This window comes from Gossypium hirsutum, chromosome D05 (assembly GCF_007990345.1).
Source record: "Gossypium hirsutum isolate 1008001.06 chromosome D05, Gossypium_hirsutum_v2.1, whole genome shotgun sequence".
NCBI lineage: Eukaryota > Viridiplantae > Streptophyta > Magnoliopsida > Malvales > Malvaceae > Gossypium > Gossypium hirsutum.
This window is the reverse complement of record NC_053441.1, coordinates 35,834,776-35,854,461: the sequence shown is the minus strand read 5'-3', so window position 1 is coordinate 35,854,461 and position 19,686 is coordinate 35,834,776.

Below are 19,686 nucleotides of genomic sequence, written 5' to 3'. Positions count from 1 at the left end.
CTAACTGATCTTGCAAACTGCAACAAACCAGAGTTACTTCCTTAGCTTGTTACACTTCTCTCACAAAATGATACTTGATTTTAAAGTGTTTTGTTCTTTCATGAAACACTAGGTTTTTATGCAATCGTGACAGCAGACTGATTATTGCACTCTATCTTTGTTGCTTCCTCTTGGTTTATATTCAAATCATTCAACAACTTTCTTAACCAAATGACTTGGTTTACAATGGTTGTAGCTGCAACATACTCTGCTTCAACGGTTGATTGTGCTACTATTTCCTACTTCTTTGGGCTCCAACAAAAAACACTCGATCCTAGAATGAAAAAATAGCTTAAGGTACTCTTCATATCTTCTGTAGACCCAGCCTAATCACTGCCTAAGTACCCAAGTAACTTGAGCTTGTTAGTCTTCATAAATTTCACTCTATGGCTTAGAGTTCCTTTTATGTATCGCAAAACTCTTTTGGCTGCTTTGTAGTGGTTCGCATTGCAACAATGCATGTACCTTGACAATAGATTTACAAAGAACATTATGTCAGGTCTGGATGCAGTCAAATAAAGCAGGTATCCAATCAAGCTTCTATAGTTTGTTTCATAAACTTTATCAACATCTTCATTGCTAGCGAACTTCTTTCCTTGAGCGATGGGGGTGTTCACTGGCTTGCAGTTTTCCATACAATATCTTTGCAGAATCTTCATCGTGAACCCCTTTTAGTTTATAAAATTTATATCACGAGCTTGAATTACTTCCAGACTGAGGAAGTATGTCATTTCTCCCAAGTCTGAAATTTTAAACTTCACTTGCATCTGGTCTGTGAAGTCAACCACCAATTCGCTATTGCTGCCAATCACAAGTAAATCATCAACATATAATGATATAATGAGATGTGTTTCATTACAAGCTTTCTTCACATATAGTGTGGGTTTGCTAACACTTCTTTCAAATCCTAACTCTATTAGATGATTTTTTATATTTTCATACCATGCCCCTGGGGCTTACTTTAAATCGTACAAAGCTTTCGTTAGTTTGTATACCTTCACTTTGCATCCAGGTACTACGAACCCTTGAGGCTGATCGACCTAGACCTCTTCCTTCAGGAAGCCTTTTAGAAAGGATGACTTTACATCCATTTGATGTATTCTCCAACCCTTTTAAGCTGCAAAAGTTAATAGCAACTTTATGGTATCCAACCTCACTACAGGTGTGAAGGTTTCAGTGAAATCCACTCCGTATTGCTAGCTAAACCCCTTCGTAACCAATTTGGCTTTGCATCTATTGACTGAACCATCAGGATTCATCTGGGTCCTAAACACCCATTTAACTTCAATTACTTTCTTATGAACTGGTCTATCTACTGGCTCTCATGTTTCATTTTTGTTGATCATGTTGATTTCATCCTTCATGACATATCTCCATTCAACTTCTTGAGCTGCTTCTTCGAAGGAGACTAGTTCCAACTTCGTCATATTACACATTTGATAGACTTCAGTGATCGACCTGGTCCCTCGCACTGGGTAGTCATCAATTGCATCATTTTCAGTTTGATCTCTAGTGGGTTGTAGATCCAATTTAATTTCTCCTTGTTCGAGCATCTCTTCCTCTATTACATCTTATTTCTAGATTCTCCCCTCATCGAACTTCACATCTCTACTTATAATTAGCTTCTTGGAGAAAGGGTCATAAATTTTATAACATTTCTTGACACTAAAATATCCCATAAAAATCCCTGGCTGTGATCTTTTATCGAGCTTGCTTCTTTTCTCTAGTAGAACATGAACAAAGTAGGTGCAACAAAACACTCTAGGTGAGAAAAAGAGGGCTTAGATCTAAATGAGGCCTCGCATGATGTCTTACCTTCAACAGCTTTAGTTGACAATCTATTTAGAAAGTAAACAACAGTTTTTACTACTTCTACCCAAAAAAATTTGGCAGCTTGCTTTCAAACAACAAGCAGCGAGCCATGTTCAGTATTGTTTTATTTTTTTTCTTTCACTTACTCCATTTTGTTGTGGAGCATACACGTTGTTCAACTGATGATGGATTCTAGCTTGTTCACAGAATTTTTGAAATTTCTCTGAAGTGTACTCTGCCCCATTATCTGATCTTATCATTTTAAGCTTGCAACCAGTTTGATTCTCAACCATTGCTTTAAGCTTGAAGAAGATTTCAGCCACTTTTAACTTGTTCTTCATGAAGTACACCCAACAGAACCTTGTATAGTCATCAATAAACAGTACAAAGTACCTACTTCAATTTAGCGAACTCGTTTTCATGGGTCCGCAAATGTCAGTATGTACTAAGTGTATCTTTTCGCTAGCTCGCCATGCTTTGTTCGTAGGAAACAGAAGCCTTGCTTGCTTCCCAGCTGACACACTTTGCATACATCTTCATGATCAACCACACTTGTTAAATTTTCAACCAAATTATTCCTGGACATTTGACTTAAGGATTTGTAGTCAACATGTCCCATTCTCCTATGCCATAATTTATTTTCATCATGCGAACTAGTATAAGCTACAAAAGTTGCCAGGTTCCAATTAACAACAAAACTTCTATTAGCCATCGCTGTTGATATGAGCTCACATCCATGTAACACCCATATCCCAGTCTGGTCATTAGACCCAAGTTACGGAATGCTATAACCATAGCTGGAATAGAACACATCCAATTCACTTTGATTAAATCAAACAAACATGGAATACTTCATAAATGCATAATCATTACTCAAATTTAACACAAAAAATCCAACATAATGAATTCAATTTATGATTAACAAATATGTCATTTCTCAGATCATATATGGGCTTATGTATGCTCCAATACCATCTAGAATTTAACTAGGACTAATTTGAAAAATTCTTAAAATTTTAGTTCAATTATAAATCACAATAGTTCAGAGCTCAATTTAATCATCATAAGTCAATAGTCACTACAATAAAATAGGTATTTAGTGGCATTTTTTTGGCTTTTAGCGGCGTTTTTTAGCGCCACTAAAAGTGAAAGCACCGCAAAAAACGCTGCTATTTACAATGTCGCTAAGTTTTGCGGCGCTTATTCCACAAACGCCGCTAAAGCTCATGTTCTTTAGCGGCGCTTATCCCTCAAACGCCACTAAAGGTCATACTTTTTAGCGGCGCTTATTCCACAAACGCCGCTAAAAGTAATGTTCTTTAGCGGCGCTTATCTAAAAAATGCCGCTAAAGGTCATGTTCTTTAGCGGCGCTTATCCCACAATCGCCGCTATAGATCTTGACTTTTAGCGGCGCTTTTTCTGCAAGCGCCACTAAAGGTCATGTTCTTTGCCGTAATAAATGGTGACTTTTAGCGGCGCTTTTTCAAAAAACGCCACTAATTTTGGATTTTTTTTAAATTATAATTTTTCATATTTTGGGCCCTCCTGTAGCAACAAATCAAAAGCAAACAAATCTAAACCAGCCAAAAGCAATAAATTTATATAATATTTCAAATTAAACGAATAAAATAATATAAATATCAATAAATAAAATATAATTTATATTATTTTTACAAAAATGTTAAAACTTAAAATGATAAAAAATTTTATACAAAACACTATGATGGCGGATGTTGCGACTACTGAAACATCTTCCTCATATTCTGAAGCTGCTGTTGGAGTTTGTCGTACTTTCTACTCTACTCTGCTTCCCTCGCTGCAGCCTCCGCTTCCCTCGCTTCCGCCTCAACTTTAAGCTGCTGCTGAAGTTCTTCATATTTCCTTTGAACCTCAACTGTGGTCGCTTGCATTTGAGCTATTTGGTCTTTTAACCTCTGAACTTCAGCTTGAGCCTGACTTCCCGAAGGCATGTATTGCTGCGAGTTGGATCCAAAATATTTGGTTGGGTTAACAAAAGATCCTTGAAATCGAACCCGACCATACCTTTCAGGACACAGAACTTTGGTAAAAATCCAGTTATTAATGTCTTCAAGATGAACAGAACTATCACTGGAAGCAACCGCTTCGTACTCCGCCTTTTTATCCTTTAGTTTTTCCTAAAAAACAAATGACATAGTTAGGAACACTATATATATTTAAAAAACAAATGCAGCATAACTTAACAGTAGATGCATTACAAGCAATGAATTAAACCACAATAAACACTATAAATAACTAAAACAAGTCAAATCGTATTAAGTAAACGTACCATAATTTCTGCAGTTTCAGGAGTCATAGGGGATCCATCTTTCTTCTTATGTGTAATTTCAAAAAGTTGAAGACGTCCAACTTTTTGACCGGACAACTGTTCCTACAATATAGTATTAAAAAAGAATTTAATGGAAAGTAATACATAAGTAACTATTTTTAAAATGTAAAAATACCTCGGCCTCAGCTACACAAGCAAAACTTCTCGACCCGGTCGTGTGAGTGAATTTTTGTTTCTGCCTGCTGCTTTTTCCAACTCGTTCATTATCCTACGTTATGAAATTATTAGTACGTAAATAGGAAATACTATAAAGAAAAATAATTACAATAGTTTGGAAGTACGTCATACCTCGCCTTTCTTCGAATGCTAAAATCTAACCGCATCTTTCCACGGGTTACTTAGCATACCCGACGGTACATTTTGTAATTTTTCGTCGAGGGTTGTTTTTGTCTTATAATAATCTTTCTTTAATGTACTTTTATGGTCTCTCCACTTTTTTCCCAATGCCTTCTTTACATAAGCTTCCGAGACCTCTAAAGCAAACCTCGCCTAAAAAAAATAGAAGTTAAGAAAGTAAATATAAATGAAACTTAAACCCAAGTATTACAGATGACATTAACGTATTGTTACCTTAATATTATCGAGGGCTTGGTTTTTGTTACTATCGGGCATTTGATGTCATGACTCGTGGTTGATAGGCAACAAATTTGCATTTCGTGCTAAAATGCCCAAGTATCCTGCTAAAAGTCGAGCTTCTGATCCAACAGGCTGACCAAAACTGTTACTGCATACTTTGACACACTCGACTGGATCTAACTCGTATAAATCCCTAAGCAGCGTACGTCCTCGAACTCTGCGCATCCCACCACTTTCAGCTGAAAAATGTTATATTATAATATAATAATTTTAAAAATAAATAAACAATAAGTCAACACGCATGTAAATTAAATGTTAAATTACTTTGAATTTCTGCAGGTTCATCAGGTGTAACGGAACATTCGAAAATCCAATAGCAGTCTGTTGTTCAGTACTATTTGTTTCTACCAAGTTTGGAGTATTTTGAACAATGCTTAGATCTCGCACCTTTCTTCTAGGCATTTTATCTGCAATACACATAAAATAGTTGAAAACTTAGTAACCAATTAGAACAATAACAGCACATATAAAATAGTTGAAATATATAATAAGACCGAGATTTAAATTATGATATTACATATAATTAAACAATCGTAAAATCTTACTAAATCATAATTTGTAAATATCTTCATCCGTATCCTAGCGAACCCATTGAAATTGTGTACTAATAATAGGGATATTTTTGTTTAAGTTTTGTTCTGGAAAGGGAAAATTTTCTAATCTATCGTCGATGTTATCTCTACTTCCACTGCCAATGTCAAACAAGTCTCTAGCGATGTTACGGAGTACAACGTACCAACCCTCATCAGTTGGATCTTTTGAGTAAAAAACTTGTTTGACTTGAGAAGAGAATACATACGACTCATCTATCAATTGTTGTCCTGTGTGAATCAATCGAGCGAAGTTCACCATTGTAAAACCAAATTGATATTGCTTAATTCCTCGAGCAGTATTAACATCGGCCCAATTATGCGTAGTAATCCAACTCAATTATGTCAGTAAGAAGTCCGAAATATTCCACATTTCCCTCAACATGATTATTGTCCCTAACACTAGCATAACTTGTAATTGAGGAATTAACAACTATTCCACAATTTTGCATTCTCCTCAATCTCTCGCGATATTTTGTATGAAATCTGAATCCGTTCATTGGGAAAGCCATTTAACTTCGTCGTTGACGTTCTTCCCACTCCAAACCTATTGAATGGAAAGTAAACTGAGTAATTAAAAATGTTATTAGAAAATAATATTATTTGTCGATGAAAGCTACAATTGCATACCGTTTGGCTTAACCATTCATGAAAAGATTCTATGAACAACTTATTGATATCTCGATGTTGTGTTCTTCGGGAGCGCGAACGAGATCTCAATATTTGTTTGTACTCACTATGTTAAAAAAATGTTCACTTTGTTAGAAGATAAACAATTTTGGATTAATGAATATTTATCAAATTTCAACTTACTTCCGTAATGGTTCCATTGATTCGTGGTGAAACAGAACATATCGATGTACTTGTACCCACGATAAATCATCTAATTCTGCAATTTCAACTTTGCCGATTGGTTCTCCAAAACTTTGGAACAAATAAGTATCGACCAAGTTATGATCCGTGAGTCCAGCATTTCTCGTTGGTCTATTCAACCTTGTTTCAACATATTCCAAATATCTTGAACAGAAGGTCATACATTCCTCTGCCAAGTAGCCTTCAGCAATCGATCCTTCTGGATAACGCTTGTTGCGGCAGTAAGACTTTAATTTTGATAGGAACCTAAACACGATATACAACATTATCAAAAGTTGTATCTAAAGGCATATAGGTGAATGAAGGGAAATTTCATAAATAAGTTAACACCTTTCTATGGGATACATCCATTGATAGAAAATGGGTCCACCGAGAATTGCTTCATGCAGGAGATGGATTATCAAGTGAACCATAATAGTAAAGAAGAAAAGTGGGAAGATTTTCTCCAAGTTGCATAAAGTCAAAGCAGCTCGATCCTGTACCTTCTGAAGTTCTTCAACATCCACAACTTTGCCACAAATGGCAGTAAATCTTGCATCAATATGTGATAGTCATGTGATTTTAGCGAATACAGTCTTCAATCTTTTACACTAACATATTGAGATATATTTGATGCATACGCACCTGGAACCTTTATATCCTTCAACACCATGCAGAACACTTCTTTCTCTGTCTTCGACATTGAAAAGATAGAAGGCGGCAACCAATATTTCCCATTCGAAAGTGGATTGGGATGAAGATCAGGCCGAATTCCCATTTGGACTAAATCAAGTCGACTCTGAAGATTATCTTTTGATTTTCCTTCGACATTCAAAATTGTACCCACAATGTTCTCGCACACATTTTTCTCAATGTGCATAACATCAAGATTGTGTCGTAAAAGGTGATGCTCCCAATAAGGCAACTCAAAAAAAATACTTCTTTTTTTCCGCAAGTCCGCCGCATTAGGATCGTCCTCTTCATCCGAGTCATCATCAACTTCATTATTTGATCTTCTATTTCTTTACATTTTTGGCGGTTGGTTCTTCTTTCCATAAGTGAAATTCATACCTTCCTACATCAACAAGATTTCAGAGCCACTGGTCTGCGAAGAAGCTTCTCTGAACTCTTCAGTACCGTCAAATACAGAACTCTGAAACCTAAATCTATGATTTTTTGGTAACCACCGACGATGCCCCATGTAAGAGAACTTCTTCCCATTGTACAACCATTGCGAACATGTTTGTGCAGCACAACAAAGACACGTATAACGACCCTTGGTACTCCAACCGGATAAATTGGCATAAGCGGGAAAGTCATTAATGGTCCACATCAAAGCTGCACATAAATTAAAGTTCTCCTTTCTCAGCACATTGTATGTCTCAACACCAGCCCATAATTGATTTAACTCTTCAATAAATGGCTGTAAATAAATGTCGATATCATTCCCGGGCCCTTTCTCTCCAGGGATAATCATAGATAAGATAAAGGAAGATTGTTTCATGCAAATCCACGGAGGCAGATTGTAAGGAACAAGCACTACTGGCCCAGTACTGTACGCAGTGCTCATGATCTTGTAAGGATTGAAGCCATCAGATGCTAGCCCAAGCCTCACACTCCTAGGATCGCTTGCAGAGCTTGGAAATTTATTGTCAAATGATTTCGAAGCTAAAGAATCTGCCGGATGCCTTAGTAATCCATCATCGGAAGCCACGTCATTGACTCCGTGACATGAAAAGCCTTTGAAGCCTTGGTATCAACGGAAAATACCGCAAAATCTTGACTGGATTCTTTCTTGACTGTGCATCATTTTCATCGTCGTTCCCATCTTCTGTGTTTCTATGTATCCAACGGGATTCGCCGCATACATGACAGCACTGTTGGTTTTTTCGATCGCCCCAATACAACATGCAATCATTCGGGCAACTATGGATTTTGTTGTACCCAAGGCCTAAATCTTTTATCATTTTCTTCATATCTTTGCATGACTGAGGGATTTTTGCAAACGGAAACATTTCTCTCAAAATCTCAAATATGTTAAAAAAAAGAATGCCATCTATGCACAAACGATTTAAAAAAAATTCAAATACTTAGAAAATATTAAAATACTAAACCTTTATTACATATATGTGTGCTGTCAAATTTTAACATTGAAAAAGTAATAACGAATAAATAAATAGTTACTAAACAAAAAAAGAGAGAGTAAATAGTTGCAGTAAACTAGCAAGTTAACAAATAAATCAACCTAAGCTCAAGGATATCAAAAATCAAAATGAGAACAAATCATTCATTTCTCATCTCCCCTAATGATAACTTAATATTTTTCTTTTTCCAACTCAACCATTTTTTTTCCATTACAAAAAGGTAAAACATACTAAAACACTTTGAATTTTCTTTTTCATCTAAGTACCGTAAGACTTCAATTCTTCCTTTTTCTTGAATTTTTCAATAAGGCAAAAAAGAAATAAGAATAAGTATGCTTTAGTTTTAATACATATACATATACATATATATAAATTTCAACGGATTCGCCCTACTATATGAAATGAAAAGGATATATGAAATTGTTTTTTGATATATATGAAATGTCGATATATAAAACTGATTTTTTTGCAAAGTTTTCAACCTATAACATTTTCTGAAAATGAAAATAAAAAAACCAAATATTCAGAAGCCCCAAATTCACGACATTATCAAAACACCCGAAATGGATTTTTTTTGTTCAAAATCGGTATTCCAGATAACATTCACGCATGAAGAAGAAAAAGGAAGTTGCCGAACTTACCGATGGTTGCGGCACTGGAGACGCACGGAGGCTGTGATGCAGCAAAGCAGACGGCGCTGTACAAGATTACGTCGGGTTTGGGGAACTATTAGAGATTAGGGGAAATTTTAGGGATTTGGGGGAGATGACAATTTGGGGGGGGGGAAGAATCGAGGTTTGGTTTTGTTTCGGTCAAAAGGATGGAAAACAACTGACGCCTTTTTCTTTTCCTATTTAACCCAGTTGCGGCGTTTATACATAAGCACCACTAAATATAGTCAAACGCAGTCGTTTCCAAATCAGTTAAATCAAACTCCTGGAATTTTTAAAAAAACGCCACAACTAATATAGAAAAAACAACACCGTTTATATAAAACTTAAAACATATTTGCGGCGTTTTAAGGAAAGCGCCACTATAGACAATGCCAAACGACACAGTTTCTTAACTCATAATACACTTTTACGGCGTTTACAAAAAGCGCCACTAAAAGCAAAGAACAAAACGGCGATGTTTTGCTAACATTTCAATAAAATTTGCCTCACTTTTTGCGGCGCTTTTAACATAAACGCCGCTAATGTTTATAATTTCTTTTAAATTAGAGAGAAAATATTAACGAATAAAAAAAGAGAGTAATGCATTTTTAAAAAATAATTACACATTTTAAAAAATAAATACATTAATATATTTTTATATTGAATAAATATAAATATTTATGTATGCAATATAAATAAAAAATTATTTTAATTATATCAATAATTATGTTACTATTTTACAAGATCTGGATCAAACTAATTAAAAGTGGAACAATAAAACATTGTTCATGTGTGCTTTTGGGATTTAACCCATTTTGATATATTTTTTAAATAATAATTTATATTTATATTATTTACATTTATATTCTAAAATATCCAAGATTAAACACAAAGCCCCAAACCCCAAAGTGGAAACCCTAAAACCATCAACCATATAAAATATCAAACTATCAAACCCCAAAATCCAATCCTCACTATACTGTAAGCCTTAACCGTAAATCTTAAACCCCAAACTATAAACCTTAAACCCCAAATCGTAAACTTTAAACCCTAAACCCGTCAATTAACCATAAAACACCAAACCACCAAACCCCAAAATCCAATCCACACTATATCGTAAACATTAATTGAAAATCTTAAACCCTAAACCATAAACATTAAACCCGTAAACCACAAACAACATCACCAAATCATAAACTCTAAACCCTAAAACTGGCCAAACCCTAAAGTCTAAACCGTAAATCATAAACCATAATCCTAAACCATATCCTTGGGAATTCGAGTGGCCAATTTAGTTTAGTACAAAATATATATTTTATATTTTTAATTATATTAAATAATATAGGTGTGCTACAAAGTGGCATGAATCCCAGTAAAATTCAAATGTTATTCTTTAATTAGTTTTCAAATAGTATCTTTAAACCTTGAACATCAAACCTTCAATCCCTATCCTAAAATAAAAAATAGTATACCATAAACCCTAGAACTCTATACATCAACATTAATTCTTAAATTCTAAATCCTAAAATGGAAAAATAAATTAATTTTATTGCGGCGTTTTTACCTAAAACGCCACTGAAGTACTAAAAGCTGCGCCGTTTTGGTTAACAATTTTGCAGCGCTTTCCCTAAAGTGCCACTAAAAGTTGCTCTATAGCGGCGTTTTCAAATAAGCGCCGCTAATGCCTCTATAGGTCAAGCCGGAACGATGCGTTTTGGTCAAAATTTTTGCGCCACTAAAAGCTAATATATAGCGGCGTTTTCGGGTAAGCGCCGCTAACGGCGCTATAGCTCAAGACGAAACGCTTCGTTTCTGTTTAAAATTTTTCGGCGTTTTTTAGTTAAGCGCCGCTAATTGAGGGATATAGCGGCGTTTTCAGGTAAGCGCCGCTAACGCCTCTATAGATCAAGCCGGAACGATGCGTTTTGGTCAAAATTTTTGTGGCGCTTCCACTACAAGCTGATATATAGCGGCGTTTTCGGGTAAGCGCCATCAGATTAAGACGAAACGTTGCATTTCGTTTTAAAATTTTCTGGCGTTTTTTAGTTAAGCGCCGCTAATTGCGGGATATAGCGACGTTTTCTACAACCGCCGCTATTGGCTCTATACCTCAAGACCAAACGTTGCGTTTTGGTTAAGATATTTTGCGGCGCTTTTCATAAGCGCCACTAATTTTACTCTACCTCAATATCGTATGCTGCGTTTTGTTCAACATTTTTTGCGACGCTTATAAAAAAACGCCGCTAATTGTACTATATAATGGCGTTTGTATAATGCACCGCTTCTGCCATTATTCCTGAAGATTAAACGATGCGTTTTGTCAGTATTATTACGGCATTTTGGTTTAAAAACGCCACTAATGATGTTCTTTTGCGGTGTTTTTTTTAAAAACGCCACTACAGGTCTGAGTTTTTGCGGCGTTTCCAAACAAGTGCCACTAATGCTAGATCTTTAGCGGCGTTTTATTCTAAGCGCCGCTAATGCTCAATTTTTAGTGGCGTTTTTTGTCCAAACGCCACAAAAAATGCCGCTAAAAGCCTATTTTGGTGTAGTGAGTCAATCATTAATCATTGCAATCATACAAAATTTGACTTAAATCGAGCCTATGGGACCTTAAAAATAATTTAGAAATGATGAGGGACTAATCTAAAACAAAATAAAAAAAATGTGGGAAAATTAAAAACAGGGGTCACATGGCTATGTGGTCAAGCCGTGTGCCCGACCATGTGTGACTTGTATTTGGGTTACACTACCGTGTCTCCAGGCCGTGTAACAGACTGATGCCGTGTGGAAAATTTTGCACCTAAAAATCAAAAAGACACATGGTCATGTGACAAACCATGTCAAGCTATGTACAACCAAAATGACTCCAAAAACAAGTAATTTCAAACACCATTTCTCAAGTATCAAACCCAACCATTTCCAACTATTCAGAACACATTCAAACATGTCAAAAACATACCAAAACATTCAAACTAAGTGTCTAACCAATGTACCCTCATCGGTACTACAATTCAAACATTTAAAATCCAAATCACATACATCTATTCTCAAAACACCAAACATGTATATATCAAGCATTTCATAACCTTAAACCAGAATCAAAACCAAACATGCAAAGGCATGAATCTTACCACTTATATGCATATGATCAAAACATACCAAAAGTGCCAAATAAACACACCCACAACATCACTTTACAAAGCATGAAACAACATGTCTAATAACAAGTAAATTCAAACTCCTAGTACATGCCATTTATAACCCAACTTCAAAATGATCAAAACTTCTACCGATTTGGGAACAGATAGTGTGTATGCTTCGACTTAAACTTCCAACCGATCATGATTTTCGATGATCTACAAAGAAAGAAACAACAGACATAAGCAAATAAATGCTTAGTAAGCTTGTATATCACAGAAACTTAAACTTACCAAATTTAATCATTTGTACATTTCATGCATAAATTCATTAACAAGCTTATAAATTCATTCATTTTCTATACACAAAACAAATCTCACAAGTTAGTGAGTTCACATATATACATGAAACTTGAGCATACTTTAGCAAAACATTCAAATAACATATTTACCAATCAATCCGTCCAACTCATTCAAATAGTAAATCGATTCCATTTTATTGTACCCTATCCAATTTCTCCTTTCAATGATTGATTCTTTGTAGCTAATGAATCTATTCTTTTCATTTTACATATATAAAATCTTAAAACTATCATATCATATAATGTTCATATATAACAATTGCAATTCAATCACCCCACTCAATCTATAATATGTGACACATTCCATTCAAAGCTTGATACCATATAGTCATTTCATAATTATTCTTTACACAAATCAGATTTCATATAGCCATTTCAAGTATCGACATTATCACAACATGATTCAACAATTTCCAGATAAGTAAACATTTAGACATTCATATATTTAGAATTTGTAATTCGCTTACTTCAATGAAATAGTTTCGTATCATATAACCTTTATTCTTCCGATCGATCTTTGTAAAAGTATTCAATACATAAGTCCAGAAATAGATAACACTCATAAGAGCTAATCAGATACAGAATAAATGTGTCAAGTTACCCGTCCGGGATAAACTAGTGACAACACAAAAAATAGCCTAACTAGGGCTATGTATACATATAAGGTTACCAGTCCAGTCTAAACCTTTAAAATGACAACGGATTACCAGTTCAAGCTAAATCCAAGTCACATGTATACCCCAGTCCACAACACTTGCTGGAGCTCAGTCCAGAATAGTTATTCAGACATAAATCTCATGTATGAAACTTTTACTCAATCTATCGAAATTATTTCAGAAATTCAATATTTTTCACATAATTCAATTTCATTTCATCAATGTTATATATATATATAAATATACATCATTAACAAAATTTAATAATGAATTATAACCAAAGATAAAAATATGAACTTACCTAGAAAAAAACAGTTGCGAAAACAAGGCCGACAACTAATCTGATAATTTAGCTTTTCCACAATCCAAGTCCAATTGTTTCGTTTCTTGATCAATTAATATTTTTCATTCAATTAATCCATTCAAACATCTAAAATAACTAAACTTAAGCTTATAAGCCCTTTTAATATAAATTTACAAAATTACCCTTAAACTTGAAAAATTTTGCAATTTAGTCCCTAAACCCAAAATTTGCAAATTAACCACATTTAATCAGAGCCCATGCTAGTAAAATTCTATGTATTCCCTCTTCAGCCCACATTTATTACAATTTCACAATAATTCCAAGAAGTTTTACTATTTTAACAATTTAATCCTATAACAATAAAATTACTAAAAATCATTTTACAAAATAGTCCTATTTCACAACTAAGCTTAATAATCTACCATTAGACCTCAAAAACACTTCAAAATCATCAATAGCATAGTTGAAAAAATTTAACATTTTTGAAACCAAAGGTACCAGTTAGCTGGACCTAGTTGCAACGATCTTAAAAACATAAAATTTACGAGAAACGGATGAATATGGCTTACCATGCTTGAATATACTTAAGGTCGAAGCTATAAAGCTTGAAAACATGGTGTTCAATTTCCAAACATGAAAAGTAAAGAAGATGACAATTGTTTTTCCACTCTATTTTTTTCATTTGTTTATTCTATTACATAATTACCGAAATGTCATTAATCATTCATATTTTAACTTAAAACACATATATCTATCGCCAATATCTTGAATATGGTTAAATTACCATATAAGGCCATTCAATTATATTTTTATACTCAATTTGCCCTTTTAAACTAATAGCAATTGACTTTTGTGACTTTTATGATTTAGTCCTTTTTAGTTAATTGACTATCTAAACGTCAAAATTTATAGACCAAATTTGAAATAACTTATATAATCACTCCATAAATATTTAATAAAAATATTTATGAGTCATTTTATAAAAATAAGGTCTCAAAACCTCATTTTCTAAAACCACTTGACTTTAGGGGCGAACAACTTGAACTTAACCATTCGTTCAAATAAAAAAAATTTCAAATTAAAATTTATTATCAGACTATATTTAACTCATAAATATTAAATAATAATATTTAAAAACTCACTCATTGGATTTGTGGCCCTGAAACCATCGTTTTTGACACCACTGAAAAACAGGTTGTTACAATCCACAAGGATCAAAGATTAAACATTTATTGTCCTTGAATACCATATAATATCTCTTCTCAAGCAGCTGACATACACTTAGAAAATTTTGATCTATGTCAAGAACTAAAAGAAAATTTGTAACAAGTTTAGTACTTGTTGGAGTTTTAATCAAAACATCTCACTTTCCTACTACTTTGATGTACTGGTCATTTCCAACTTTCACCTTGAAGTTGAAACTCTTGTCAATGCTCTTAAAGATGCTTGCATCTATAATCATGTGACTTGTGCAACCACTATCAACAAATCAGATCTTTCTACCTTTGCTTGAGGGTTCGCATGGGGTAGTGAACTGGTCTTCGCATTTAGAGGGTTCGCATGGGGCAACGAACTGGTCTTCACATCTGGTTGTGAGCTTAACCTCGCAGGAGGTAGCGTACATCAATTCTTCTTGATTTGCTTTTATTTTTTGTGCCTGAGCATTTTGTTGTTGTACTTGCCCCTTACTCTTGCACACTCTTTCTTCATGGACAAATTGTTTGTAATTTCTACATTGAGCATTATGCCTGAACCAAAAAACTCTCTTACCACTCATCTTTTTGCATTGCGAACATGATGGATATTTTTTTTCTTTCCAATATCTCTTTTTGAATTTTCTTTCTTACCTGTCTTGCTTTTCTTTTTTTTTATTGCTTGAGGAGCTCGAGCCTTCTCTATTTTTGACTTGAAAGGCTCTCTCAGCGTGCCCTTCTTCTTTGCTTGGCCTTCTTTGTTCTTAAGCATGCACAGCATTGATCAATTATGAAAGTGAGATGGTTGGTAGATCCTTTGAATCTTCCAGTGAGGATATCTTTGATTAATATATCTCAGGAAGTGTGGTAATAACCTCCTCAACTACTTGACTATTAGCAAACTGGTCTCGTAACAGTCTTATCTAGTTCACCACTGCCATGATTCTATCTAAATATTGCTTTAAAGTCACAGCTTACTTCATCTTGAGGTTTTTCGAAATCTCGTCTGAGATTTACTAACTGTTGTTGCCTTGTCTTCTGTGAACCCTAGAACTCCTTCTTGATCTTATCCCAATCTTGTTTAGGAGTGTCACAAGCCATAATCCTTGTAAAGATTACTTCTGAAACACCGTTTTGCAGGCAAGACATTGCCTTATGTTTTTTGTTTGCACATTTCTCACCGTGCTGTGTCATTTAAGCAAGTGTTGGATTTGCTCTCAAGGCTGGTGGTTCTATTTCAAAATTTACGACCTCTCAAAGATCAAAAGCTTGAAGATAAATAATCATTTTTACTACCCAAATGGGGTAGTTTTCTCTTGAAAAAACAAGGGGTGAAGGTGGTGAAAAGCTTGTTGAAGACATTTTCATAGAAATAGAGATTGTGTTTTTTAAACAAAACAAAGGCCCTCAAAGATAACTGGCTGTAGATACCAATTGTTGGTTATTTTGTGAAGAATGGATTGAGACAGAAGGCAAAAAATAGAACAAAATGAAGTAATCAAGTTATGATCTTCAATTTCATTACTACACACCAAGTTTACATATGCAACAATGCTTAAATAAGCTTAAAATAATATTAAATAATTGCAACTTGGCAAGTCTTGGAACTTGTATAGTACAACTTGCCTCTTTATTAGCTAATTTTGGTCTAATCAGCAACCAAAATATCTTGTCAAAATTTTATCGTTTCACAGCAAGTTGGCAACTTGCAAAGTAAGGGTTCGCCAAACAGAGCTCACACCTTTAGTGACTTTGTAACTTTGATGAGCTCGCAGATTTGGTGAGCTCACGTTTTTGGTGAGCTCACAGCTTTGTTGAGCTTGCATTTTTTGGTGAGCTCGCATCTTTGGGTGAGCTCAGAGATGTGCGATCTGTGTTCGCCATAGCATGGATGGCCACTTCGCAGCATTTAAAAATAAAAACATATTGTAATGTTACATTTTTTTGTACATCCTTTGAAATCATTGATAGTCGACACAAGCTTTGAAATTCTTTTTAAAAAAATTGTTACTTTCTTCTATCAAAAAGGAATTAAGGAAGTGTCTAAAGGTAACAATTTTATCAAAGCCATCATCTTCGCAAGCTCATAATATATTGAGCACAATACTAACCCAAATCCAATTGAAAATTGATTGCTTAACAATCACTTGAGTTTCCAATCTGAATTCATCACATTGGCATTTAATATCACTAAACATTTCCCCTATATTTGTTTCCACGTCTTATGCTTATTTGATCTTCCCTTATCTTTCCTATGTCTTCCTTTATTCGGTTTGGCTAACTTTCAAACTTTTCATTTGTTTTCTTTAAAGCCTTTTAATTCTTGGCCATACTCAGCGTCACCATTTTATTGGCTTTAATTTGAATTTCTCAACTAAAATTGAAGTTAAAACAGATCGAGAAACATAAAGAAAGACTACGGGGAAAGGTTGAAGAAGTATGAGTTTTCATGTTTTACAAATATGCCAATATTGTGAAGGAATCAGGGCATTAGGCAAAATCATTTGGTTTTTTTGTTGGACCAAATTGTTGATAATTGCCTTCAAAATTAAGTGCTTGAATGGAAGTGATTGGTTATAGTGAGCATTTTGATTAACGTGTCGATGAACACACAAAAATATGGTAAAAAATAGACATGGAGGATTACTTATGCAATTTGGTTTCCTTATTCCTATGGAGCCTAGCTCAGTGAGTAAAGTCACTATCTTTTTCACCAATACAACAAGTGAATCATGTCATAACACACCCTAGTATAATGACATCACTGTTGTACTTAAAGACTAGATCACTCACCTCTGAAATATCTCACTGAGATTTTAGGCTATAAACTCTAGTTGTTTACTTTTAAATGCACTCACTAAATACATTCCTCTATGAACAATAAAGTGCTTTCTATGCTCTGTACAAAACTTATACAAGAATCTCAATATGTAGAATTTTTTGAGACTTGCTAACATACTAGAGATTAATTACAATCCAACCTCTTGGGTATAAAATAACAAAATCCAATATACTAATAAAGACCAATGTAAGTAAACTGTTGGAGATTCATTCTTCAATGGTATCTTCAATGTGATTCCAATCCATTCTCCACAGTCCAAGGGATTCAATTGATCCGATCTAATAAAACCTTGAAGGAAAGTTAATTTAAATGAATTGGTCTTCAAAGTCGGGCTTGCATATATCCAGAATAATATTATAAGTTTTTTAGGGTTATTACAAAACCTTCAAAAATATTTTAAAAAATAACTCCCATTACTAAACCAGCAGCATTAGCACCATGGCTCCTAAATTCTATACTCCCCTTTTTGTTCAAAACAAATTCCAAATCTTTAATACTAGGAGTGAGTAAGCAACTCATTATGTAAGGCAATCTCTCGGTCCCTTATTTGTTGGATGACTCTAATCTCTTACCAGAGCTTGGCAATGAATCAGTTATGAGAGTCGATAAAAGAAAGGTGATCAACCATTCTTCTATTGAACCCAACAAGATTACTCAAAGTGCTTGTGGAAGTAGGAACTTCAATTGCCACTTCAAGAAAAAAGTACAAAAATAGTCCAATGTAAAAAATAAATTAAATAAAAATAGAAAAAAAGGCAAATTGCATGAGAATTTCTTTTCAAAATCATTTACTTTGATTTTTCATACATATTAAACTTTTTTCAAGAAAGTATTGGAAAATCATTCGCATATAAAACAATACCAACCTGAATATTGTAATGGGAAAAGGTTGTTGAAGAAGTTTTTTAAGCGCAGGTAGCATCTAAGGTCTTTATCAACTTCTTTTTATTTAAAATTAACTCTAAATAAATAAATAAGAGTGGCATATAATGAAAATTTTAGTGTTAACAATTGTTACACAACATTCACCTCAATAAACAAATATTTTCTTTTTTCTTTTTTCTTTTTCCTAAAAAAAGATGTCACAATATCGAGATAGAAAAATTAACCATGACTCTTAAAACTTAATTTAAAATCATTTATAAAAATTAATTTTATTAATATATCGAAAAAAAGGTTCAATTTACAGAGGAAACTTTACATGAAACAACCCTTTCATATATGTAACAAGTTTGATTTGATTCCCATAAAAAGCTTTTTGAACTTTTGGGAGATTAAAGTAACATTACGCCCTTAATCGACGGTGCATGCCTACTTCTGTGTGAAATTTAGGAACCTAAAAGAAAAATAACACAAAATTAATTTTACTCGATTGATTAGTTTATTTGATTTTATACGAATTTCTCTTATCTCTAGTTTCGAATGCAAGTAAAGGAAGAGGAATGTAAAGAGATAAATGAAAACTTGTTTGCCTAAGCTCAAATCTTTCTCATTTCATCACAAAGATCGTGAAAGACATCAAATAGCTTTTGTGGCAAGTAATTATGAGCATCAATCTTGAAAGCAACCAAAACAACCTGATTCATAAGGTTTTTGCATGTTGCGCTCCAAGTGATTTTGATGTTTGAAAAGTAATTATTTTCAACAATGGCATTTCATTATTTCTTAATTTCGTTATACAACGAGTTGTTTATCATCTCAAAAGAGAAAAAGAAATATTGTTTTTTTCCAAATTTTCTAGTAACATTAAATTGAACCTAAACATATTTACAAGAAAGTTGAGTTGCAACACGATATTTTTATTGTTTTATCTAGGCCTTATTCGACTCACTCAAAATTTCATATAAATGTTTAAGAATAATATTAAATTTTTATTTTTATATTAGTGCCAATACTTATTTTAAATCAAATTTTATTTTTTTATGATATAAACGGATAAACAATAAATGAAGTCATATTGATTTGATCCAAAACATAGAAGTTGTTACTCTAATCTAATCTAATAAAGCTAGGCCTTTTAGAATTTGGCAAACTACTCAAACATGAACATGCCTAACTAATCCTTCTATGCAAATATATATTTAAAATGGAAAT